This window comes from Urocitellus parryii, unplaced genomic scaffold, assembly GCF_045843805.1.
Source record: "Urocitellus parryii isolate mUroPar1 unplaced genomic scaffold, mUroPar1.hap1 Scaffold_109, whole genome shotgun sequence".
Lineage (NCBI taxonomy): Eukaryota > Metazoa > Chordata > Mammalia > Rodentia > Sciuridae > Urocitellus > Urocitellus parryii.
In genome coordinates this window covers 344,016-371,774 of record NW_027551845.1, presented here as the reverse complement: position 1 = coordinate 371,774, position 27,759 = coordinate 344,016, and the positions used below count along the sequence as shown (strand labels likewise).

Here is a 27,759-nt window from a genome sequence, read left to right as displayed (position 1 = left end):
TATTTGATCTTCTTTTATGTTTATTATTTCTTCACTCATTGATATAGATTTTCTAGCCATTTTTTTTTTACTAGACAATGATAACCTCTAGAACTGGAAATTCAGTCATTCATTCAATAAAATATTTCTTCAACAAAGATCTGTTTAATCCTTGTGCATACTACAAAAGGAACAGTTCCCACACCTTTCAGGATGCTTATTGTGTAGTCAGCAAGACAGAGCCAAAAGCACATGATTATGATTAGAGATGTGTACCAATGTCATAGGTTGGCAAAAAGAAGGACTGAGGGAGTTCAGTAAATCTAGACAGATTTAGGACTCACTGAGTATATAGGAGTTGACCATGCAGAGAGAGAGCACATCATAGACCATTCTGAAACACCTAGGCACCTTTCTATGTAATCTATGATCTTAATTACAGTCAGCTTCCTTCATCATGAAGCACAAGGTTTGACATTCTACCTTGAATTAAAAAAGAAATTCAGACTTGAAATCACTGCCTCCATATTAAATTATTTGAAGCATAATGATTACATTAAACCTTACTGTGTAGTCTCAGGCAAAAAGATTGTTGGTAAGGAATGTAGCATCAGCCCTACCATTTCAACTGAAAGATCTAGATGATGATAGGTTATAAAATTGACTTACCCCAAAGTAACAAGTTTAATATCAACTTAGAAAAAATAATCTTAACATCAAAAAGACTTTGAAAGTTGTAAAGCAATCATCTTTTGACTGTCAAAAAAAGTAGTAAAGAGGTAAGACATAAAAGAGGTAACATTCTTGGGGGTTTCTTAGGGTGGGGTGGGGTGGGTTCTTTTTTTGTCTTTTTGGGAACTGGAGGCCGAATCCAGGATTTTGCAAATGCAAGGCAGACACTTTGCCACTGAGCTACATCCCAACCCAACATTCTTTTTTTTTTTTTTTTTTTTTTAAAGAGAGAGTGAGAGAGAGAGACAGAGAGAGAGAGAGAATTTTAGCATTTATTTATTTATTTTTCTTAGTTTTCGGCGGACACAACATCTTCGTTTTGTATGTGGTGCTGAGGATCGAACCTGGGCCGCACGCACGCTAGGCGAGCGCGCTACCGCTTGAGCCACATCCCCAGCCCCCCAACATTCTTAATATATAAAGAAAAAATTTAATTGTAATAACCAAAGCAGAATACATGAGAGGAACAGACAACATGAGCGAGTGCGCACTCGTGCACACACACACACACACACACACACATACACACACACACATTTAAAAATACCCGTTAAACATATAAAAAGATACTAAACTTTATTTTTAATAAAAAACATAAATTAAAGCTACTGTTGGTGAGTCTTAGGAGAAATAGGTACTTATTAATCACTGGTGGGAATAGAAAAATGGTGCAGTTTCTTTGGAGGGGAATTGAGCATTCTCTAACATATAAGTACATATTTTTATTTTTCCTTAGCAATCCCATTCCTGAGAATTTACTCTGAAGATGCACCCATAAAATACAGGAAAAAGAGGGGGAAACACTTGCATATACACCAGATTCTCTGTTGAGGTGTTTTTTATAATGATAAAAAGTTAGAAATAATGTAATTGCCATATGAAGATTGACTGAATAAACTATGATAAATAGGATACTGTAGAAAATAATTCAGAAAATCTCCATGAACTAATGAGTGATTTTTCAAAATATATTATTAGCAGAATTTATCAAGATAGTTCACATTAGCAGATTAAGGGGAAAGATTTCATAATGTTGTCAACAATGCAGAAAAAGTTTTCAGTTAAGTTTGAAATACAGCCTTGATTTTAAACAATTCTTGGCAAAGGACAGAAAAACATTCTTAACTTGATAAAACATGGCTACATGACATTTACAGCCCAAAATCATTTAATGATGAATTTGAACAAAACAAGAGTGTCTATTACTTCTTTTCATCAGCATTGTTTTGGAAGCCCTAGCTACTGCACTAGGACAAGAAAAATGAAATATAAAAGGGGGGATGTTCTTTATTTGCATATTTATGAATATATAGAGAATATGCAAAAAAACCTATTCATAACTCATTAATAAGATAATGCAGTTCCTGGATATAAAATTTGTACAGACAAATCAATTCTATCTCAAACAAGTAATAGTTGCTTAGAAAATGAACTATTATAATATTTATAGTAGTATTAAATAATATCAAGGACCTTATTATAAATTCAACAAAAGAAATATAAGAATTTTATGTAGAAAATAAACCTTTGTTGAAAGAAATAAAAGAATATCAAAAGGAAAAGGAAACTGGAACAATCTTGAAATTAGGGAAAAAGATGGAAGAGTGACTTAATAATTGTTATGGTTGGTGAGATGTTAAATTGTACATTCTCTTTTACTTTTTTCATTTCTCTCAATTGAATTGTTTATGAGAATGCATTTTATAAAAACAGTGAAGTCATTATTCTTTTTTTTCATTTGTTCATAATAGGTATTCTTGACATTAGATTTATTTGGACTAATTATAAATGCATGGAATATAATTTGCTCCAATTCAGTCCCTTCACCCTCACCATCCTCCCTCCCACTGTTCCCTTTCATCCACTTTACTGATCTATTTACATTTTTTAAAATTAGTATCTTATAGATATTCAAAATGATGAGTTTCATTATAGTATATTCACATATGTGCATTGGAAAGTTAGTTTGGGTTTATTCCACAGTTTTTCCCTACCCACTCCCCATTCCCTTCTTTTTCTTTTACTGATTTTATTTTTTTTAAATACACGACAATGGAGTCTATTACAATTTTTATTACACATATAGAGCACAATTTTTTATATCTTTGTATAAAGTATGTTCATGCCAATTCACGTTATACATGTACTTGTTTTTTTGCATTACAATTCTTATTACACATATATACCACAATTTTTCATATCTCTGTTTGTATATAAAGTAGGTTGACACCCAATTTGTGTCTTCAGACATGTACTTTGGATAATGATGTCCATCAATCACATTCATTCCACATTCATTAGGAGGCTAATCCCCTGCCTCCTCCCTTTCCCTCACTCCCCTCTTCCCTATCTAGAATCCAACTATTCATCCCATGTTCCTCCTCCTTACCCTATTATGAGTCAGCCTCCTTATATCAGAGAAAACATTTGGCATTTGTTTTTTGGGGATTGGCTAACTTCACTTAGCATTATCTTCTCCAACTCCATCCATTTACCTGTAAATGCCATGATTTTATTCTCTTTTAAAAAAGTTCATTGAGTGTAATATATCACATTTTTTAAAATCCATTCATCCACTGAAGGGCATGTAGGTTGGCTCCAGTTTAGCTATTGTGAATTGTGCTGCTATAAACATTGATGTGGCTGTGTCCCTGTAGTATGTTGTTTTTAAGTCCTTTGGGTATAGTCCAAGGAGAGGAATAGCTCAGTCAAATGGTGGTTCCATTCCCAGATTACCAAAGAATCTCCATACTGCTTTCCAGATTGGCTGCACCAATTTGCAGTCCCACCAGCAATGTATGAGTGTGCCTTTTTCCCCACATCCTTGCCAACACTTATTGTTGTTTGTCTTCATAATAGCTGCCATTCTGACTATAGTTGTATCTTAGTTTTGATTTACATTTCTCTGATTGCTAGAGATGTTGAAAATTTTTTCATATATTTGTTGATTGATTGTATATCCTCTTCTGAGAAGTGTTTGTTCAAGTCCTTGACCCATTTTTTGATTGGGTTACTTGTTTTTTGTCAGGGCTTAGCTTTTTGAGTTCTTTATAAACCCTAGAGAGTAGTGCTCTATCTGATGTGTGAGGGGTAAAGATTTTCTCCCAGGATGTAGGCTCCCTGTTCACCTCACGGATTGTTTCTTTTGCTGAGAAAAAACTTTTTAGTTTGAATCCATCCCATTAATTGCTTCCTGGTTTAAATTCTTGTGCCATAGGAGTCTTATTAAGTAAGTTGGGGCCTAACACACATGATGAAGATTAGGGCCTACTTTTTTCTTCTGTTAGATGCAGAGTCTCTGGCTTAATTCCTAGGTCCTTGATCCATTTTGAGTTAAGTTTTGTGCATGGTGAGAGTTATGAGTTTAATTTCATTTTGTTGCATATAGATTTCCAGTTTTCCCAGCACCATTTGTTGAAAATGCTATCTTTACTCCAGTGCATGTTTTTGGCACCTTTGTCTAAAATAAGATAATTGTAATTTTGTGGGTTAGTCTCTGTGTCCTCTATTTTGTACCATTGGTCTACCAGTCTGTTTTAGTGACAATACCATGCTGTTTTTGTTACTGTTGCTCTGTAGTATAGTTTAAGGTCTCATATAGCGATACCACCTACTTCACTCTTCCTGCTAAGGATTTCTTTAGCTATTCTTGGTCTCTTATTTTTCCAGATGAATTTCATGATTGCTTTTTCTATTTCTATGAGGAATGCCATTGAGATTCTGATTGGAATTGCATTAAATCTATATAGTGCTTTTGGTAGTATGGTCATTTTGATAATATTTTGATTTGAATTAACTTCAAACTTTTGAATTGAAGTGGGTAGGATAGTACCAGATTGCTTTGAAGGGAGATTGGATCAGTTATGATCTGTCTTATAGGCTGTTCCTTAGAGCTGGCCTAAATTCACCCTCATCTGATAGTTCTACTTAGAAATAGTGTGCCTTAATCAGATCAATATCTTATATGGGAGTGTTCCCCAGATTGTAGCTGTGATTTTTTTCCAGATGACCAGATTGTTTTTCTGAAAGTGAGCACATTTTTAGTCATGTTGATTAGTTGTTCTACATCACATTGCTATTGTTTCTAGGGTTAACATTAATGATTCTAGGGTTAACATTAAAACCATCTCTCTCAGAATAATTACAAATTTTTGGGTGGTTTACGTCTTCTAAATCATGTCATCTAAAAATAATTGAGTGAGATGCTAATGAGATACTGCAGGAACAACTGCTGTTTTTCTGACAACTGATTGTGAAACCTTAAAACCTGCATACCTTGTCTTTATAAAGTGATGAGTATGCAAAATCTGGAAAGATATTCTATTTTTTAAATATAGGTAGATATGACTGCCATTTATTTCCTATTTAGATATATTGACATTCATATGAAAATATGCAGGTCATTAGCCTATTATAATTTCACTATTTACATTACTTTTAACTTGATGAGACATAAATAAAACTTTCATAGTACACAAGGTGGATATTTGATACACAGAACATAAAGATTTGTGAGGAGCTTTTTTGTGGGTTACATGTAGAACCCACGTATTTTAATATTCACTATTTTAAATGAACAATGCATGAAGAGAATGCAATACTTGGCCTATTTTTAAACTAGTGTAAAACCTAATGATACCATCCGTTTGCTTTTTAAAACGAATAACAGTTATTTTAGCCCTTGCACTTCAAGAGATCTAGTCTTTAATTTTTCAGTTGTCTGTTAGGTCAGTTTTGTTTACTAGATGAATGTTAACAAAACTATATGAGCCTGAAAGAATTATCAACCAAATTTAGTCTTTTCTTTCATCTGGATTGGGTTAATTTCACAAGTACAAAAGTAGTTCAGTCTACAGTAGTTCTAGGAAATGAAGAATTTGCCTTAATAAAATGTTCACTCAACTGAAACTCTGAGTAGTCAAAATTTCCAGACTCTAAACTTCTCAAGAGAAGGGCCTCATGTTCTCCATGTCATGTAAACTTTCCAAGGTGCTTGGCAGCACTCTGTACCCTGTGGAATACTCAGTACCTTTTTGTTTGATGTTACTGATGTTTGATGTTGCTCCCTTAAAATCTACTATTAAAATGTAGCAAAACTGATACATTGTTCTTTCTGTTTTCTCATACTATAAAACATGTATATCAAAGTGATAATTTAAAAAAAACCTTTTTTTTTTGGTTGTAAATGGACACAGTACCTTTATATTTATATGTGGTGCTGAGGATCAAACCCAGTGCCTCACATGCAACCCCAGCCCCTCAAAGTGATAATTTATATGAAGAAACATTTAGCATCCTTCACATAAGAATGCTTTTTTAACCTCTATTTATTTATGTGGCGCTGAGGATTAAACCCAGGGCCTTGCCTGTGCTAGGCAAGTACTCTACCACTGAGCCACAACCCCAGCTGCCACCAAAGAATGGGGTTATATGGAAAAAAAGGATGCTTTGTATGAATGTCTGTTTCATCAGCATTAAACAAACTTAAATTGAACATTGTCATCAGCTTAGCTTTAATTAAGATATGAATGACCAAACCTCCCCCCCCAAAAAAGGTGATTTTATCTTGAAGCAATTAACACAAAGCAATCTGTATCTCACAAATTAGTTGTTTAAATTTACTTTCTAGTGTGGGAGGGGATGAGTCACTGGACAATAATTACAACTATAGCAGTAATACTTTCAGGTTGAAACACTACTGCTTCACAAATGAAATGATTTTAGTAACTAAATTCAAACACAATTTGCTGGAGAGGACTTCTAAAACTTTTGATACAAAAGTATAATTGAATCAAGGGACAGTATTCTCTACACAACCTGTACGTGGGCAGCTACCTTGGGCTTTGCTACAGAAGTGGTACAATCAGATGGATGTAAGGAGAGGCAACTATGGGTGGGTTCAGAACTGCTCAGATAAACTACATAGAACACATTATAACTTACTAATAGAATAAATACAAAAAAGGCTTTAGAGGGAAAACTACTGTTGCTTTGAATAAAATAATAAATCTGCCTTTCCTTGAAAATCTATCTTCCTAGCTGACATCACCTTTATTTAAATGCTATTTTAAAATTAGGAGTTATAGTAACTTCAGCATTGCCTTGTGTCCTGTAGAGGTTGAAAGATACATTCAAAATGTGTTTGTGACTTAAATTTTATTTTACATGGTTAAAAATGGCATAAGCTATTATATGGTTTTCCTCTTACACACAGCTGCTGCTTCTACTATTAAATGGAGGTTATGTAGATTGAATTCTTCCTAAAGGACTCAAATTCTTTTTGATTCTGAGTTATCTTCAGAATTTTAGAGATTTTGTTTCACAGAGATTTTGTTTCACACTGAAGCTTTTGCCCCTATTTTGAGAATACTTAGGGGACATAAAAAGAACAATGATATGTTATGTTCTAGGTTTCAACAATCCTATTACTTTCTAGAATTTAAAAGAATGGAAGAATCTGGTCTAGCAGTAAGCAAAAGTACCAGGCTTTTATAATTTTATTTAAATCTTAAACCTCTTTAAAATGTACTGTTAAAATTGCCGTAATTAAAATTACAGTTCTGGAGAGCTAGTTCTTAGAAACATTGTTTTAAAGACAGTAGTTACAGATTCAGGACTTGCTTTAATTGATTTTTAAATAAAATATATTTGAGTATCTATCAAAAAAAAGAATTTAATTCAGCCCATAGTTGCTGATTAAAGACATTATAAGCCTTAGAGTTTCATTCATTCTTAGAGGATTATACTTTTCTAATTTTTTTTATCATATTCCTTGAAAATCAGTGGCAAGGTATGGGAAAGAGAAGAGTGTGTTGTGTACATTTTTAAAAAGAAATTTCCTAATTTTTTATAGACACAACATACCACCTTATATTTTACTGTTATAATGCAATAATGGCAAAAGCAGTAGAACTTCAGGTCAAACAACTCTTGCTACCAATGTAAACTCATTCTCAGAAAACCATTCTCACATGGACAGTGGTTAGAAAAAAGTACATGAATGTGCTACAAAAATAGAGCCACAAGACTTCTCACAAGTAAAAGAAATCCTTTGTAGAAGTCCACAGTTGACCAAGGTCCAGCCTCCTTAACAGTGAGCAACAGGGAATATGCTGACAAGTCACCATCTTCAGTTCTGAGAGTGAGTTGACATGCTTCCCCAATGGCACAAAGTCTCATGACGATCCAATGAATCAACAGACACTTGGGAAATATTAATAAACATTTTTTATGAACTATTACAACAAAGAACTTCAGCAAGAAGGAAAATGAAGTTTATGATCTTTGAGTAAAAATTTTTAGTGTAGCAGTCTCTGCGACCAGATATTGAAAGAGAAAAAAAAATCAAGCTTATAAAACACCATTTCTCTGTTATCAACTGGAATACACTAAAAATAGGATAATGGAAATACATGTTCTTAAAGCATTTCCACAGGAAATGTCCATAATTATGACACTCTAAATCATTTAGCAATTGTATATGCTACATTAACTAAAACAAATGTATTCCTTATTGCACATTTTAAAATTGGAAGGATACTCTAGCTTAAGTGGGGGATATTTAGGGGGAAAATATTTTGGCTCAAAATGTATACTGCACCAAGGCAGCTTCATTCTAAAAACATAAACCATTTAAAATAAACTTTTATATTTTGAAGCCAATAATCCTTTAACTTGATGAATAGTTTATAGTCCATTTTCTGACTAAGTGTCAAAGGTTAATTTTATGGGCCCTGTTTTAAGGCCTGTGAACAGCCCTCACTAATCTGAGAATTAGGTGTAGGTGGAGGTTCATCTTTAAAGCCTGAAGGCATTAAGTCTTTTGCAGCAGGTGGTGGCCCATAGTCTTGGGGACCATGAGTTGGAGGTGGTAATGGGGCACCAGGAATGAAGTACTCTCTTGGGCCAAATGAGCCTAAAGGTCTAAATGGTGCTGGTGCGGGTCCTGGAAAAAAATCACGAGGGTCAAAAGGCAAATCCCATTTTCCAGGTGGAACACCTGGTGCATATTCTCTGAAGCCTATTGGTGGACACATACCAGGACCTGGAAAATAAAAAGGAAGTTATGTAAATACCCAGAAATTTCTGAACTAGGGTGATTTCAAGTATGTTAATATAGTCTTTAATTTCTCCCAAGCCTAGAACATCAACTGGTGAACATCCTGACTTGCCAGATGAGGCAAACTGAGATGGAACAAGTTTAGTTATAGCCTTTGACCAACCAGCCATGAAGCAACATATTAAGGATTTAAACATGGCTCTACCTAGCTCCAGGCTTGTCTTTTTTCTTTCCCTACTATATAATTGCAGAATTATTTCTATCTCACAAGAGCTCCATTTATATTTGGAAGTACTATATTACCATGACAAGATGATAGATCATGAAATAAGAACTTCACTACATCAAAGAAATATTGATAAAAGGAAATTCCACTATAATTACTGTATCCATTAAAAATTCATGAAGTATTTCAGCATGGACTTTACACATGCCATCAGAATCAAGGTGCATGCCCTCCTGAAAAAGGCCTTCCAAAGCCACCTAATTAAATCAGCAATATTTATTAGGTCACTGTTAAATCCTCCTCTTTAACACTTCCCTCTGACTTTTCTCAAGGTAAGGAGGGTTTGACTTTTCTATATTCTATAACCTACTGCTTATGCTTCCATTATGGGTGATTACAAACTTTATGTTATAGGATTTTCATATCTGTGACAAAATTTTAAGTTATGGCATGTGTCTCATCCACCTTTCCATCTATTGCAGTGCATATCAACAGATTTTCAACAAACATCTGCAGAAGTAATATTTCTGGCTTTTCTGTATATAGCCCCTTATCCTTGTCTATGAGAGATAGCTATTGCCTATCTCAGTATAAGATTATGTAGTGTCCCATATGTCCCAGAAAACTGGAGGAAAAGTTAAAATGTACTCAGCTTTATCCTTCCATTGTTAAGACCTGAGATAGCAACCAACTGTTTTAGCAAGCAATAGAAATGAAAGATGAATGTGATTTATAAGTCAATCACTACTGTTCAGATCATCATACCAAACGGTGGAGGAATTGGCCGAGGCCCAAAAGGCCCACCAAGCTGACGTGGCGGTCCATACCAAATGGGAGGTGGTGGAGGCCGTCCCATCGGGGGTCCCATGAAGGGTACCCCTGAGAAAGGAGGGGGCCCTTTCATAGCCATATGAACCTGCAATTTAAGATTTGAAAGCAGTTAAAAGTTTTAAAATTCCTATGTATTAAGACAAAGTACCAACACCGATAAAAGCTAAAACCCAAAACAGGCACCTGTCCAGAGAACACCATCAGTGCAACAAAACTACCCACCCCTCCTGTGTATTCCCACCGACAGCTTACAGAAGTTGGAAGGATGCCACAAGAGGGAGCAGTTTGTTACTGATTATATCTGCACAGGAAAGGGAAAGGCAAGAGGACTGGCAGAGGTTATTAACAGAGGTGATTTCTGACCAGTATGTCATGCTGTATTCACTACAATCTATTTCAAAGGGAGTCCCCCCCCTCCCCATCACTTCCCTTTCATCACAATAGCTCATTACTTCCATATTAAGAATGAACAGAATAAAATGAAAAATCCATTCTCTACCCATGTAATAATAGCTACTATTCAGAGTATCTTCAGTAAGTCTTTCATATATTATTCAACCTCTGAGATCTTTAAGTAGACTGTCTTATTTTAAATAAGAGGGAACAAAAGCAAATGGAATATCATAATTTGTTGAAGGCCACACTGCATATTAAAGGAACTCAATCCCAGGTTTGCCTCCAAGCCATGCTTTTCCCACCTCTACTCCTCTCTAACAATGGGTCTTTTCTCTCTTTTAAATCTTCTACTACAAAGGGATTTGGGGTCTTATCTAAGGTGCCCTTAGATTTCTCTAGAGATGTATATTCCTGGAATATATATACACTGGAACTTGAGAAGTATTTTCCATCACAGTGCTATATACACAAATTAGGAAGACAAAGCTTTAATATTTACATTCATTTACTGTACACCATTTGAGATATTGATTTATCATTTCCTATGAGTAGTGGGTTTGAAACTAAACAATTAAAATTTATTTTGTTATAGAGCTGCAGAAGACCTACCAGATATAATAGCAACACAGTTACAAGAGAATACACTTATGTGAACAAATGAGACCATTTCTTGGGACTGGCTCAAGAGGTCATTTTAGATGATCATTGTTTCATTGAAACAGTATTTCAATTTCAGAAAATCTGATACCAATCTAATTCAAATCACTCAAAATAGGGTTTGCACAAATGGAGGAATTCTTAAATAACATTCTTCCAAAAAAATAAAAAAATATATGAATTATATAATGTATAATGAATTTACTTTGCCTTAGAACATTCAACACAAAACACCATATAAAGTTAGAGTGATAACTTTTCACATTCTGTAGTCCATTACAGTTGTACACACTTAAGCAACATTCCCAAGTTAAGGAGAAAAGTAAGCTCAATATTGCATGCAGTTTACAGCAAACAAGATCAGTGTCATGCTCTGAATATCCTTCCCAGAAATGCACAGAATAAAACCCAATTCAGTTCTCAACCTCTAAGCATCCAACTGGATGCTCAGTCAAAGAAGTAATGGTGGAGACTGAGGGGGTCTCAGGTTCTTGGGGAACAGTTTGCTTTTTAAAAAACAAATGGGATTGTACAAATAGAACACAAAGAAGGATAAAGCAAAGAGCAAGTACTGTAGGAAAGCTACATGTTCCTGCATGACCACATGATTCACAGTAACTACAGAACTTACCTTGCCCTCATTCGTAACCTTAGCTGGAGAAGAACTTCTGGAGCTGCTGTTCATGTGAGGTGGAACACATCCTGGGTCTGTTAGAGATCAAAGAATGGATTCAGACTTATTCTAACATGAAAAGAATAAAAATCATCCATCCACAATTACAGATTCTTTGAAATTACTTGGTCCCTTTACCAGAGGCAACAGGTTTCCCAGATGCCTCAGAAGACCAGTACGAGGTAAAGGTCCATCCATTGACCCTTGGGAAAGAAAGATCAGAGCCCTTGTATGTATTTTTCAGAAGAAATAAACCACTGGTGGACAGGTCAGGATTCAACAATACCTAGAAAGCAAAATGAAAAATGGGTTGCCCAGAGGTTGGGGTCATACCTCAGTTGTAGAGTGTTTGCCTAGCATGTGTGAGGCACTGGGTTTGATTCTCAGCACACATTTAAAAAATAAATAAAGATATCATGTCCATCTACAATTAAAAATATTTTTTTAAAAAAATGGGCTGCCCAATACGTAAATCACAATTTATGAAGAGACTTAAGTAAAATAAAGAACTGCCTTGGGTTGATAGAACAGCAGATTAATAAGTATTGGTCCTAAACTTTAAGCTATAGACTTGAAGTATGTGTAGGCTGGCTTTTCTTTAGTCTGTATAACCTGACTTCCAATCTTACCAAGACTACAGTCCTATTTAGAATTGGAAATAAGACTCAGTATTTTCATGTAGGAAATAAAGTATGCTACATAAAGTTTAAGGCTACTTTTATAATATTTGGGAAAGGAACACCATAGAGATTTAATTTAAAGATAAAGGTTTACACTTCACAGAGTAAAATTTAAAAGAAAAAAACAATACAGAGACCTCCAGGAAAAAAAAAATGTTTTCTATTCTAGAACAGATTTTACAGAAAACATTCACTAAGATAAAGTAAGAAATTATCTTCTATATATTGTACAGGCCCAAATTATATGTTTTCATTAAAATATTCAAAAGGGAAAAAAAAAAACAAAACCTTGAAGCAACATGTGAATGCTAACCAAATCCGTTTCTAGGCATATCTTTTCGATTAAGAGTAGCAGAAGGAGGTCTCCCAGCTGGCTCTGCTGTCAGTGGAGGGGAACATTCTCCACCACTCAAGGGGGATGGACCAAAAGAGCCATTATGGCTCAGTGGACCTAAAGACAACAATGCCGTGCTACTACTTTAAGGCAGCCTTCTCCCTGACACCAACCCTCACCTCCCGCTTTAGCAAATCATTCAGATTATTTCATAACCATTACACACAGAAATAAAAAGTAATTTACATACATTATGCACCAAGAAATAAAATAGCTCCTTTTACAAAGTGCCCCCTACCTCTCCGAGGAGGATTTTGTAAATTTGGTCTTCCCGGCATAGGTTTTACAATCACGGGTTCATCTTGCCGCACTGCCATCTTTTGGGTCATTTCCAATAGTCTTGAATATTGAGAAAGAATGGGCTGAATTATGAAACAGCAATCTATTCCTTCATAGATAATATCTAGGATAACCTTAAAACACTATAAAACATATAGTAAGATACCAAAATCACATACTTCTGTCTCAAATCAGCAGCTTCCCTTTTCTCTTCAGCTATAGCTCTTTCTGCAGAACGAGCTTTGAGCTATTAAAGAGAAAATATTCAAATTCAGTTGCGGTAGGCTATGCACAAAATAAAGAAAAGGGGGAAAAAATCTTACCCAATTATCATGAGCTTTCTTCTCATGCATAGCAATCTGAAAAAGACAACACATTAAAAAAATATGTTTTTAGGGACTCATTATAATAGCCTATAATTGTCTGTATTAGATATCAAAGAATTCTGCAACTACAGGACAGTATTAATTACTACCTGGTTTTTAAATGAGCGCTCAGTTTTCTGTAGTTCTTTTTCCATCTCTTCAATTCTCCGCCTAAGAATTACAACAATTGAATAACATTTGAAACATTCTGACCATTTTCCCTTTATTCCATCAGCTATACTTTTAAAGACGTTATCATACATAAGAAAAACATTTCTATGGTTATATGAATCCAGTGTGATCAAAACTAATACTACAGGCCAGGTGCAATGCCACATGCCAGTAATCCCAATGATTGGGAAGCTGAGGCAGGAGGATCACAAGTTCGAGGTCAGTCTCAGCAATTACGTGGGAACCTATGCAACTGAGACCCTGGCTCAAAGTAAAAAAAAGGTCTAAGGATGTAGCTTAGTAGTAAAGCACCAAAAATAAATAAATAAATAAATAAATAAATTAATTAATTAATTAATTAATTAATTAAATAAAAACCTAATACTAATAACTTCTTTATCATTTAATTGCTAGAGATTCTGAATGATAAATTATAGTTTCCTTAACTGTTCATGAGTGTGTTCTCAAGTAATTCTGCTAGAAATATCTTCCTCCTTAAAACTTTTTTTGTTTTTTTCAAATTATATCCATAGAAGATTTCCAAGGTCTATCAAATGCCACACTTTTGTGGGTCTTGATACATCACACAGCAAACTGATTTCTTAAAGAATTACTACAACATACAAAACCCCCAGAACTGTTTGCATTGACCAAGTTCCCTATGGTCTTGCCCATTAGGTATAAGTAAATCTTTGTTAACATTTTTCATTTGTTAAGTTGAAATTTATTTTTTCTCCTGTGTGAATTGAATGTATTCATATCCTCTCGTTATTTATACTTCCAAGCTATTTTCTTCTATCTACACAATGTAAAAAAAGATTAAAAAGAAAGCTAACACTAGTTCATTAGACACTGACACCCTCCTTTAGAAACTGAACTCACTTGTAATTTTTAACTTCCTGTACAGCGGAAACCACCTTTTCATCTGCAGCTGACAGCTGCTGCTCTTTTTCTAGTCTCTCGTATTCTTCTTGGCTCAGTTTCCTAAAATAAAGCCAGTTATCAAATCAAAAGTTTTTCTTTGTGAATATCACTTCCCACAATTCTATAAAATGCTTAGGCACATAAAATAGAAATTCAAACCTGCAATTTCGTAAATCAAACTCTGGCAAATCACTTACATTTTCTAACTTCTCCTCTTAATTCTCTACTTACCAGTAAATAAAATAAATGTGAAAACAACATGTGCCCCAAGGGCAAGTCTCCTGTGTGTAAGATAATAAAAACTCACTTTACTTCAATGTGGAAGATCAGGACTGATCAACCTAACATAATTAAACATATTAGGATAAAGCAGGGGATAATTCTTTTCTCGTTTCTGCCATGGGTAGGACATTAAGTATATCTTTGTCATGGGGGAACTCTTCTCAATCCAAGACTGGTACCATAATAAAGATATAGTCAGTCAAAGAAAAAATCTTCTAGAATATGTCTTTTAGCTATGCAATTTACCACAGAACATTTTTCACACTTTAGATATCTATTTCAAAAGAATTGTAATTAAGCAAAAAGACCAATCTGAGTTTTGATAATGCCTGTCAACCAGAAAAAGAAGCCAAACTGACCTACAATCAGAGTATTATCTACTGACAAGTTTTAACTCTGATCATGAAACTCAAGATGTTCATCTACTGAGACAAAGGTAGACACATTTAATGATTTAAAAAATACTATTTTCTGCTATCCTTGTACTACCCTCTTTAGCCATAGTTCCAATTCAAAAGATAATTAACTTGAAACTTAATTTTCCATAAATCAGAAGAACTATAGTAAAAAAGGATTATTGATACCAAATAGAAAAAGGGGATTATATATTCTTATATAGCTTCTCATTTAATTCTTCAGCAAGTATTTTATGAGTGGCTATAATATACTAGTTACCTTGTAAGATGCTAAAGAATAAAAGAGTTCACTGTTTCAGGTATAAATGATGCCTAAAGGAATATAATAATTTTCCCCACTGGCTTAAGAAGGAATATGGAGAAAACTAAATCTTGAAGGACAGAGAGAATTTTGTTTCCAATTATCAAAGAGTTAGTCTGAGGAGCACTAAGAAAAATCAAAATATCTTTATAAGAATATAAAATTGTGTTTGAAGGGATCCAAGCTTAAAAGGCAGTGGAGATATATGGATGTGGCCAAGATCCATTAGAAAAAGGAATCTCAGAATTACAAGTAAGGTTGGCACTTTAAGGTACTTTTCTCCTAGGTTTACCCACATATTGAACATAACACAAAGATATAATGAGTCTGAACTAAGCCTTCATCCAATTCTTGGGCTTAGAAGAAAAAAAGAAGTGTTTGGGGCTACAAATAAAGGGACCCTTAATAAAAGCCCTAGCCTTTGAGTTTAGATTAGAAAATACTGCACACTTAAGTGATGAACAGGCAAAAAATCCAAAAGGAATAATACTGAAACATTGAAAAGACAAGTCATTTTTGAATTATCTTAATTGCTGACTAAGTTTAAAGTGACAATCTTACTCAAGTAACCTCAACACTTTTCTATAAGAAGATAACTTCATCTTAGTCCTCAAATTTCATCTATAATTATCACAACAATGTTAGCCAATCAAAACTGACCAGGCACTCCATAAGACAAAATTCTGTGAGAAAAAATCCCACAGAAAAGAAAACCACCTAATGGGGTTATCTGCACATGTTTTAAAATCACTGTGCTTTATACAGTCAAAAAAGTAAAGTCAAGATTATGAATTTCAGGGCTGGGAATATAGCTTAGTTGGTAGAATGCTGCCTTGCATGCACAAGACTCTGAGTTCAAACCCACCACCACAAAAGAGGAAAAAAAAAGATTATGAATTTTGTCAAAGGATTAGAAACTATAAAACCAAGAAAAGGTTGGGTGTGGTGACCTACCTACAGTAGAAGATACTCAAGAGGCAGAGGCAGAATGATGAGATTAAAGATAGCTTGGAAAGCAGTAAGACACTAGTCCCTTATGAGAAAGAGCAAGGAGTCTGGGGAGGTAGCTCAATAGTAGAGCACATGGCTCAATGTCCTGGGTTTGAGCTGTAGTACTGAAATAGGACTGGGGTTGTGGCTCAGTGGTGAAGCACGTGCCCCACATGTGTGGGGCATTGGGATCAGTCCTCAACACCACATAAAATAAATAAAATATTGTGTTGGGCTGGGGATGTGGCTCAAGCGGTAGTGCGCTCGCCTGGCATGCGTGCAGCCCGGGTTCAATCCTCAGTACCACATACAAACAAAGATGTTGTGTCCACCAAAAACTAAAAAATAAATATTAAAATTCTCTCTTTCTCTCTTAAAAAATCCTATAAAAAATAAAATAAAATATTATGTCCCTCTACAACTAAAATAATATTTTAAACCCTGAACTTTTTAAAATCCTAAACTCAATGAATGATTTTAGCAGCAGATTTGGGAAGTAAAATAAATCCTAGCACTTTTAAGATAGGTCAGAAGAAAATATCCAGAAGAAGTAAATCCAGAATGTAGGAGGCATGGGAAATCAAATTCTAATATGCATTATTATAATCAGAAGAGAGAATGAGGTAAAATCAACATTTAGAAAAAGACTCGAAAATTCAAGAAATGTTTAATGGTCCCAAGCAACATAACTGCAAGAGAAAAAGTGGGTGGGGTGGGGAAAACTACACCTAGGCACTTCCCAATACAACTGTTAAAAAAACAGAGAAATGACTACAGGAACTAGGGGAGGGATAAGACCAAACAACAATGATAATGGATTCCTTAATGAAAAAATTTAAAACAGATGGTAATTAATTGGATATTTTTAAATTGCTAAAACTAAGTAACAGTCAAAATTCAGTAGCCAAAAGAAAGAACCTTTAAAAAATGGAAACTGGTTTTAACTCTAATCATGAAGTTCATGTCAACCTAACACAGATTATAAAGGTAGCAATATTTAGTGGATAAAATACTATTCTCTATTTATCCTTGTACTACTTTGATACACTAATCAAATCTATCATTAAAGGACAATGTTCAAATAGAATGAAAATAATTTCAAATAAGAAACCAACAGTGTAGAATGCAGAACTACAGAAACTTTAAATATGTGTATAAATTGAATGAATGTTTTGTGGAGTTCACAGTATATGAAGTACTAACATACAATGCCACAACAGTTATCTGATTCAGGAGCTACTTAAAGCCCATAAAAAGATAATAAACCTATTAATCTATGTCAGGTTGTTATTAAATCCAGAATATATACCATGGCCTTTAAATTATGAGAAGATGAATAAAATTATAATTATAATTATATAATTATAATTCCATTATAATTTAGGATTACATCAAGCTTATACAGGGGATGAGGAAAATAATTAAAAATATTTAAACTATTAAAAAGATACAAGGGGGGCTGGAGATGTGGCTCAGCGGTAGCGCGCTCGCCTGGCATGCGTGCGGCCCGGGTTCGATCCTCAGCACCACATACCAACAAAGATGTTGTGTCCGCCGAGAACTAAAAAATAAATATTAAAAATTCTCTCTCTCTCTCTCCTCTCTCACTCTCTCTTTAAAAAAAAAAAAAAAAGATACAAGGAAGAAAAAAAAGAACAGGTCATCAAATAGAAAGCAAATTCTTCATAAACCACAGGCACATATTGACATGGACAGACTTATATTTTAGAAAGTCCACTCAAGCGGCTATAGAGAAAATTAATAAGAATATATTATATAAAAGAATATATATATTATATAAAGTAATATATATTATATATATTATATATTATATAAAGTAATATATATTATATATATTATATATTAATTATATATATATTATATAAAAGAATATATATATATAAATGCTGAAGAGTAAAATCAGGTGCAAATAAATAAAATCTGACACACAAACTATTTTTAGAGAATTCAAGTATTTTTGTGGATTAAAAACTTCAAATGAACTTTCAAAAAATAACTAGCTCCACACTGAGAAGATTAATATATAAATATATACTACAAACAAGTACTTCTGTAATCATAACTCCTAAGGTCCTTGCCACAGTTCAATTTTTAGTGTGAACATCTGAGATATTCAAGTCCAAAACTTGTACCATCAATAAGTAAATATTATTCCTTTTTGAAGTTTTTATTCTACTAAAACATGTCATTCCAAATCACTCAGTATTTTTAAAGGTCCAGAGTTAGAGATACAAGTTCAAAACATTAGAATTACATAACTGATCACAATGAAAGGTAATTAAAATAAGTAGTGGGATCATAGAAAGGGTCTAGATCTTTGAGAGGTATTTCCACATAAGTGACTGTTAATACCAGTTTACCACTTCCTGCCTTCATATGAATTTGACAATTGATTACGATGTCCTCACAGCCTTAGTTTATGGTTCCAACTACCTCAGGACTCTTAAGACTGACGATGGAAAGAAAAATGCAACTTATAGGAAACAAAACACAAAGGAAAAAAGACAAATCTCTACTTATTACAACTAGAAGAAATTGTAAATAATCTTAAGAAAAGATAAAATTATCTGTTAGTTCACACAGTGATAACAATAACAAACAATGAAAATCTTACTTTTGTAATGCCATCTCATTTTGCTGGTAGAGTTCATTTAAAATCTCCACTTTCTGCCTAAGAGTTTTGCATTCCTCTTCCAGTCCAACTTTAGAAGACCGTAGTGAATTGCAGTCACTTTCTAATTTCTTTATTTGGTCTGTAAAGGATAAAACAGTTTATCTCTATATGTGTACAAGGACTTAAGAACTTGTTTGAGGGAGTAGTGCCAAGAAAAGTAAGAAGCATGAAAGCAAGAAGCTTTATCTTTCCAATAAAATTTTAAGTCTTTCCAACATGGCAATTTCTTCTCAAGAAGAACCCACCTTCTAGATTACATTTTGTGGACTTCGAGGCTCTTAGCTCAAGTTGTGAAAGTTTTAGATCCTCTTCAACTACTGATATTGTAGTTTGTGTCTAAAAATTGCAGAAAAGAGAGGTATTCTTAAAAGTGAGGCACAGGAAGAATTCACAGGCACTATGGGACTCTTACAAAGAACTATACCCGAGAGACATCCATCATCTGCTTAATTTGATCTTTGATCTTCTCGTTCCGATCACCTAAAAAACAAAAGACTTTAGCTTTTTCTTTCCTTACTTTTAACTCTATATTCTCCTAACTTCCCCAAACTAAAGAATGATCGTGTTCAAACACCGGAAGAAAAAAAAATCAATTAAATAATTAAACTGATTAGACTAATGACTTTTAAGAGAATTGCAAGCTTAGATTTAAAAAAAGAGAGAGAGAGGTGAATTTCAGGTTGGGGTTGTGGCTCAGTGGTAGAGTGCTCACCTAGCATGTGTGAGGCACTGAGTTTGATCTTCAGCATAAAAATAAATAGAAGTAGAAATCAAAAAAAGGTGAATTTCTAGTTTGCACAACTAAAATGTTATCTCTGCTATTCTTGTAAGATAAAAGCTTTTCTTCTCTCTCAGATCTATCTTCACCTGGGCAAGTAAGTGTCTTATTTAGAAAGATTCAATCCTATATTTTCTCCCTGAATCTACTACCAGGTGTGGTTTGAAATACTTGCTATGTAAGCAATATCCAACTTGGGAGAAAACATCTGGAAATATTTTCCTCATCAGTAAACACTGTTACACTCCCTCTCTAGCTTTCTGATAGTCTCTAGCCTCTGTTCTCACAGCCTTAGTTTATGGTTCCAACTGCCTCTGGACTCTTAAGACTGACTGTGGACCTTAAAACCACAGAGCCATAGAGATGATGAGTATCAAAATCAAGTATCATCTGCATAAGTTAAGAAATAAATTTCTCTTACTGTACAATGTTCAATACTTAGAGGTATAGGATGTGACTATTGTAGCTGCAGTGTACTTACTAGTTTTCAATGGGATAGAAAAAGTCAGTGTTCTTCACATGCCTATTGCTACATTATACCGCAGCAACCCACCTCTGCCAATGCAACAGACATATCTATAGATCCAGTGATATGTGTCTACAACCCTGAAGCTTAAGAAGAAATTCATCCAGCTGAAAAGTGGCATCTGTATACTTAAAGACAGGAAAGCAAAAAAGGATTCAACCTCCCTGAGACTGATCTTACCTGCTCTCTCTCCATTGGTTAATTCATCTGACTCATCTTCTCTATTTTGATCCTCAGATTTAGATTCACATTGTAACCGATTCAACAGTGTGATATAATTAGTCAAAGCCTAGAAAAGAAGCAAAAGGTTGGAAGACTTTCGATTTTAATTCAGAAGATTTCAGGAGAATTCATGAGATGAAACATGTATTTGGAGTATAAAATTACTTTATTAGTATTATCTTCGTAACTAAGAGCTACTTGTAAATCTTTCTGGGACTTCTCAAATGATTTGATTTGTTCACTGAGCTCAGCATGTGATGTACTCCAGTCTTTGACTTCCTGCTGCAACTGAAAAGTCAAAACACATGAATTCCTATGGGTTAGGTAGGGGTTTCTGCACTGGATACATTAGGACTACAAGACTTAGACAAAGAAATAGAGAGCCATACTCCTCGGTGGCCTGCCTCAAACGAGGGGGTTGAGACCTTGGTTAAGGAAGAGGGCAGAGTGGCCCCAACTCTCACAGCTGCAGTAAGAACATCAGAGCTATCAGGAAGTTGACCCTGTTTTATTGCATTCCCCAGAAAATTGCTGTCAATTCAAATAATTTACCTCCAGCAGGAATGGCTGGGCACATATGACTGTCTCCTAAATTTAGATTCCTTATCATGTAATCTTCCCTTGGCCGGTGAATCAGTAACTACTCAAAACAGGATCATAAAATACTTAATTTTCTGTTTTAAAAAGTTTCTTTGAGGCTATGCAAGTTAATAACTGATTGATATTTGATAAGAAAAGCAATAATCCAAAAATCCAAAACAGATGGAGAACATATATATGCACTCAATTTGGGGAGCATTGTTTAAACTTTGCATATCTAGAAAAGGTCCTACATGAATATTCCTTACCTCAGAAACAGATCCAAGAAAGATTCACTTCTCTAGTTTACATTATGTATGACATCAAATTTTCTTTACCTGCTCTTTCTCCTTCTTAAGCATGGTATTTTCTTTCTGAAGCTGACAGCATTCCAACTTCACCTTCTCTTCACGAAGCTTAGTTTCATTGAGGATAATTTGAAGCTAATGCAAAACACTACAGTTAGTGAATTAGTTCCAAAGAAAAAACAAAGTTATACTTTCCCAAACCAGACATCATATAGTTCTTATTTTTTGCACATTTTAGCACACCTCAAATTTTTGGTTCGCAACAAAACTAAGATGTAGTATTAATATCCGTTAGCAAGAGTTGGCAGCTTTACCTCTGAAAGCTCAGAAGTATTCACTGAAATGACATCTTTAAGCTTCTCTATAGATTTCTTATTTTCCATTATCTGCCAGGTAAAAACAGAACACAAAATATGCATTAGGATTTCAGTAGAAATACTGATACATATGTGTGTGTGTGTGTGTGTGTGTGTGTGTACACACACACACATATATATATATATATACTAAAAAAGATAAACACAACAAAATATTTGTCAAGCCATCCCATTAAATTTCAGGTAAATGCAGGGGATCCAGCTTGGACTAAGCAAAAAATCAAGAAATGAAAGAGATGAGGGAAAATGAAGTCATAAATATTTCATGGCATCCACAACATTACTGTTTATGAGATAACCAGAAAAAAAGGACAAAGTATAGAAAACCATAATGCAATAAGTAAATAAAATGTTTTAAAGCATAGAAAATTAACTAATTAATTACTGTTTCAAATAAACCAGTTCAAATTAGTAATTTTTTTCGAGTGATAGAGAAAAAAATTTCCCAAGATCATTTTTAAAATTTTCTTATCTGAAGTAAAAAATGATAAAATTTAAGGAAGAATAGACTAATCTCACATACAGAAGAATTCCAAAAAAATTATAAAGATACTCGCTCCTTAAGGAAGTGGACATAACTCTGCAATCTTTGTTTGCAATGCCTGGGATTGAATCCTGGGCCTCATGCATGCTAGGCAAGTGCTCTACCATGAGCTGCATCCTGAGCTTGTAACTCTTCATACTTTAACTGTGGGCTGTGCATGGTAACTTCCAAAGAATGCAATATGACAAGGATTGGAAAGAATTTTTACAGTGGAGAAATCTGATAAATACTACCTCAGCTAGGTGATCAAGCTTACTTGGGGGTAGGATATTTCAGAACACACTCTACTATCTTTTGCAACTTTTATGTAATTACAGAAACTTATAGAAACTGAAAATGAAATATGTAAGTAAAATTTTTTTAAGTGCAGAAAATTCATTAATTCATTACACTTTCAAGTAAAAAGTAAACAAATACTATTCAACTGGACAATAGTTTTTTAGTTGTTCTGCATGATTCCAAGGGCAGAGCAAAGCAATATGAAAATTATCCAAGGTTGAGAATAAAAATATTTCCTAGGCCCATAAAAATAATTTGTTGTATCAGTACTTAAAAGTTCCACAAAATGGGCAGAAGTGTGTTCAACTTCCTTGACTCCTAATCTTACTTTAGTTAACAGCTGGACTAAGTTCAACTTAACCAATTTTACAAAATATTTCAAAAGCCAAATTGCAGTAACACTTAGCAGCAAAACTCATACCAAGTCCTGATTCTTAGCATTCTGTTCTCTCTCAGATTCTAACATAACAAGAAGACTTTTAGCTCTCTCATCCAGAAGTTCATTAGCTTTTTCAAGAAGCTTCATTTCATCCTGGAAAAAAAAGGTGTCAAGATCACTCACTCATTACATTTACTTTTGAGTTTAGAATGTAATTCCCCCCAAAGAAGGGATTTTTACCTTATATTTAGTTACTTCATCAGAAAGAATCATATTTTGTTTCATGGTCTCTTGGACCTGCTGTTTCTTTGATTCCTTCATCTATGTAAATAAAGCATTCAGAATTAAGATACACAAATTATAGTGCTACTATACAAGTTACTTCCAGACAAGTGACCCTTTCCAGAAGAAAGCAGTACTTAATACATATGACTGCTTAGAATTTGGATGATTTGTAGGAAATAATGAAACAAAAATTTTAAAATACGATTTTAAATTAAAACAGGTAGAAATGATTCAAGCTAGAACCAAGGGAGAAAGAAAAAGAATAATTATACCTTCTGTTCATAATTTGACAATTTCTGCATTAGTTCCTCATTTTCTTTCATGAAATTGTTCACCTTTTTGGAAATTTGCTGTTCATTGACTAAAAGGGGGAAATACACAAGATTATTACAATCACTAAATGAAATTCAATTACTCAATCTACTAAAAGCAAAGACATGTTATATGGTACTATGAGGAAATACTTCTTAGCATAACTATTATGCTTTTAAAAAGCAATCTATGCTTATTAGCAATAAGAGTATAAAAATTATTAAAATTTAAGAAAAATATAAGAACAATGATATTTTGCTGGGTGCAGTGGTGCACACCTGTAATCCCAGTGGCTCAGGAGGCTGAGCTAGAAGGATCCCAAGTTCAAAGCCAGCCTCAGCAAGAGCGAGACACTAAGCAACTAAGTGAGACTTGGTCTCTAAATATAGGGGGTTGGGGATGTGGCTCAGTAGAGTGCCCCAGAGTTCAATCACAGGTACCCCTCCCATCCAAAATGATATTTCAATTTAAGCTTATTTCACAGATGGGAAATACAGTAAAGTGTTGTAGCTTGATATTCCTCCCTTCTCAAAACACTTTCTTTTCAGAAAATGGAATCATTTCATTCTTTGCAAAGAAAAACAGAAATGAAAACATACTGATTCACATTACCATTCTTTAAATTATCTACTCAATTACTTAATGCATGATTAAATAATTAGCATAGAAATACTCTTCAAATGTAATACATCTGCATTACATCAATATTCAAAGTTAATCTGCCCCAAATTAAAACTTATCATCATCTCCCTATCCACAATTTGTTCCTCCTCTTTATCTCCTATCTCAGAGTTGGAACCATCATCATCTACTCTATTATCCATGCTAGCAACCTAGGAATAGTAAAATTTTCAGGAGGTAAAAAAGATAATAGACATTAAAAGTCACTGTATCTATTTCTAACATACATAAAACACACATCAAACACCAATACAAAGGGTTATTACAAGTTTAAGAAACCTAAAAATTTACCTTGATATACTCTATCTTTTACCTAGGAGAGAGAAAAAAGATTAAATTTGATGTCAAACATATGCTCAATAGAAACAGTAAAACAACAGTCAGAATCATAACCAAGTGAGAATTTAATAACATTCTGGTTCAGGATAATAATTTATAGGATTAAAAATAAGTAAAGTTAACAAGCCTTTTAAATTTAATTGGTAGTGAGATTTCATAAATAGCCTCTGACATAAAAACACTAAGATATGTACCTTATTTCACAGTAAAGATGTGTGTGTGTGTATATGTGTGTGTGTGTGTGTCTTCAAAATCATTTACTTGACAATTCTAAATAACCAGGATAAAGTCTAGAAACAATGACTATTCAAAAGGAATCTGAGGAAACAATATTAAAGGCATAATCTTTGTACTAAGATATGCCACTTTCACTCACCAGAAAACATCTTAGAACTCCAATTTAAATTTGGCTATTGGCTGAATTTAGAAACTAAGAGGCTACATCATCTTATTTCTGCAAACCACTAAATATATAGCAAGAAATCTGAAAGGGAAGACTGCTAGAAGAAAATGCACAAGCAACAAGAGAAATGACAATTAACATATTCTGGAAAGGACAAAAACAATCATTTCCAAAAGACAGCAATAAACTGCCTGATAATAAAACCTAAGCAGAATTTTTTTTAAAACATCACTAAATTTCTTTGTAACTTAGCATATTACTTGTCCTTTCAAACTTATGTTATTAATGGTGATGGGATACTCAGATGTGTCCATGGATCATCCATGGGATCTTCGTAATAGGAAATTGCATTCAGAAAACTCCAACACAGAAATAAATGAACATTTCTTTAATGTCATAGCCTTGCTAACCTTTTACTCAAAATGGCAACAGAGGAAAATGGGAAGTAGCATAAAAGCAGTCATCTAAGGTAGGGACTAAAGTTCCAAAGTCAAATGCTGAAACTGAGGAGCAACAAGTTAGGAACCAGATCCCACATAACCTAGTGAAAAGAGAAACAGGTACCGCAGTTCTTGAAATGAAAGAAACAAGAGGGAGAAATATAAAATGGTTTCATGTTTTTCCCTTCTCTTTATCCTTCTATTTCCTTTTTCCTTTTAGCTGAGACAAAGTTCAATGAGATTAGAAAATTCCTCACAGGAATCCAGGCAAACGATTCTTCTATTTAAGAAGGGAATACTTTTTAAGAGATTTTACTCTCAATTGTACAAGGAGAGGAAACTTATCTTAACAATGATATGTCTGAAATAATTAAGAAATCAGAAAAAGAACACTCAGATTTGAAAAGATTTGTATCCAATGCTTTTGGCCTCTTTAAATGTTAGGATTTTCATATGCAAAGTCCATTTACCTAAAATAATTTTCTTCCAATTATGTTAAATAACTATGAAACAGAATAACCCACAGTACAAACATAAGTATGTATAAGCCTACACACACACACACACACACACACACTTATACATATATGTACACACATACACAGACATAGACTAATTCTGCTCAGGAAAAAAAAAACTTAATGAACAAAACATTTAATGGATTTTTGGACAACACATAATCTATACTTCCAAATAAAAAGGTATTTTCTGAACATATGATCAAATCATAAAATCTGGGAAAATTTATATAAAAGACTGGAAAAATTATCTCATCTCCTTTTTCTCATTTTACTGTATTTCTTTGCAGCATTTCCCCCTGTTTATATGTGTTTATATTAACATACAGTTCATCAACATTTAAATCTTAGTTTCTGCTTTTTTCCCCACTTCACATTTAATTGTGAGCATTTTCTGTACCTCAAAGCTTTGAAATAAATAAATCTGCCTACTATTCCATTAATCAAACATACAATAACCCCTAAATAATGTTGTGCTAAGTCTTCAATCTAATACACTGTTCCATTGAAAAACATTACCAAAATCTTCAAAGCATAGTTATTTCTTTAAGATAGACTACTAGACATATATGCTACATAAAAGGATATTTATCTAACCTATCCCATCTTTTATCCCACTTTTAAGACTTCTGATACATATGAAACTACTGGTTAGGATGGCTGTAAGAATTACCAGTTATACCAACTGCACCCACACTAAATTATTTTATAAGGTTAGTTTGACTTAAACCACTAATTTGTGTTTTAGCAACTGAAAAAGAAAAAAAAAGGGGGGGGCAGTGACTATATAAAATAATCCTTGTGCTTATGTGCTAAGGTATAAGTAAGTCAATTTACTCACAACAACAACAGTTCTCCAAAAGAAAATGAGAAAGGATACAATCCCAAAGAAAACAGTGAAAACTACAGGCTTCCATGGTAGTCCATAAAAATCAGGCCCAGGTTGAGTATCATCAGGCAATGTAGTAAACAGCTGAAACAGACAAATTAGAAAAAATGGGAAACCTTAAATTTATAACAAAACAGTCACAAAGAATCATGGCAATTCTAAACCAACCTCCTCATCAGAAATCCACCTCCTCAATATTTTCCAATAGCGTCTTCAAGAGAGAGGATACTGGCAGTCTCATATTTTTTGTTCTCTTGCAGTGTTTTCAAGTATAATGAATCTAAATACTTTTTAAAAAATATTTATGTATCTTTAGTTTTAGGGTGGACACATTGTTTTGTTTTTTATATGGTGCTGAGGATTGAACCCAGTGCCTCATGTATGCTAGGCAAGCGCTCTACCACTGAACCACAACCCCAGCCCGAATCTAAATACTTTAAATTGAGCATACATTTCCAGTTTGTAACAGGCCCTATATCATCACATTGTCTAACACCTGGCTAGAATCCCTCTGGATCATTCTTTTCTCTGATAACCTGGTTTTTAGAATTTAAAAAATTCATTTAAGACAAAAACTTAAATATATGAAAGAACTAATTAATTTTATGGCAACAAATAAAAACAATGATGATGTATGTATAAGATTTTATATCTTACTTCCATTCCACTCTTATATAAACAGATAAGTGACATGTAATTTCAGACAACTCTTGAAAACTGGCTTAGATAAACTTCTCTGAATTTAACATCCTTCTATAAAATTCAAAGCCTAATTTTAAATGGTTGCTCAAAGGCAGTGTAGTAAACACCTGCCTACTCTTCCCTGTTTTCACCGCCCTCTACAGGTAAT

The 27,759-nt window shown here is 33.9% G+C and overlaps 1 pseudogene; it reads right to left on the bottom strand.

Moving 5' to 3' along the window:
- Positions 1–7,159: 7,159 nt before the first annotated feature.
- Positions 7,160–27,759, bottom strand: part of LOC144251569 (transport and Golgi organization protein 1 homolog) — a 92,532-nt pseudogene continuing 71,932 nt past the window's right edge.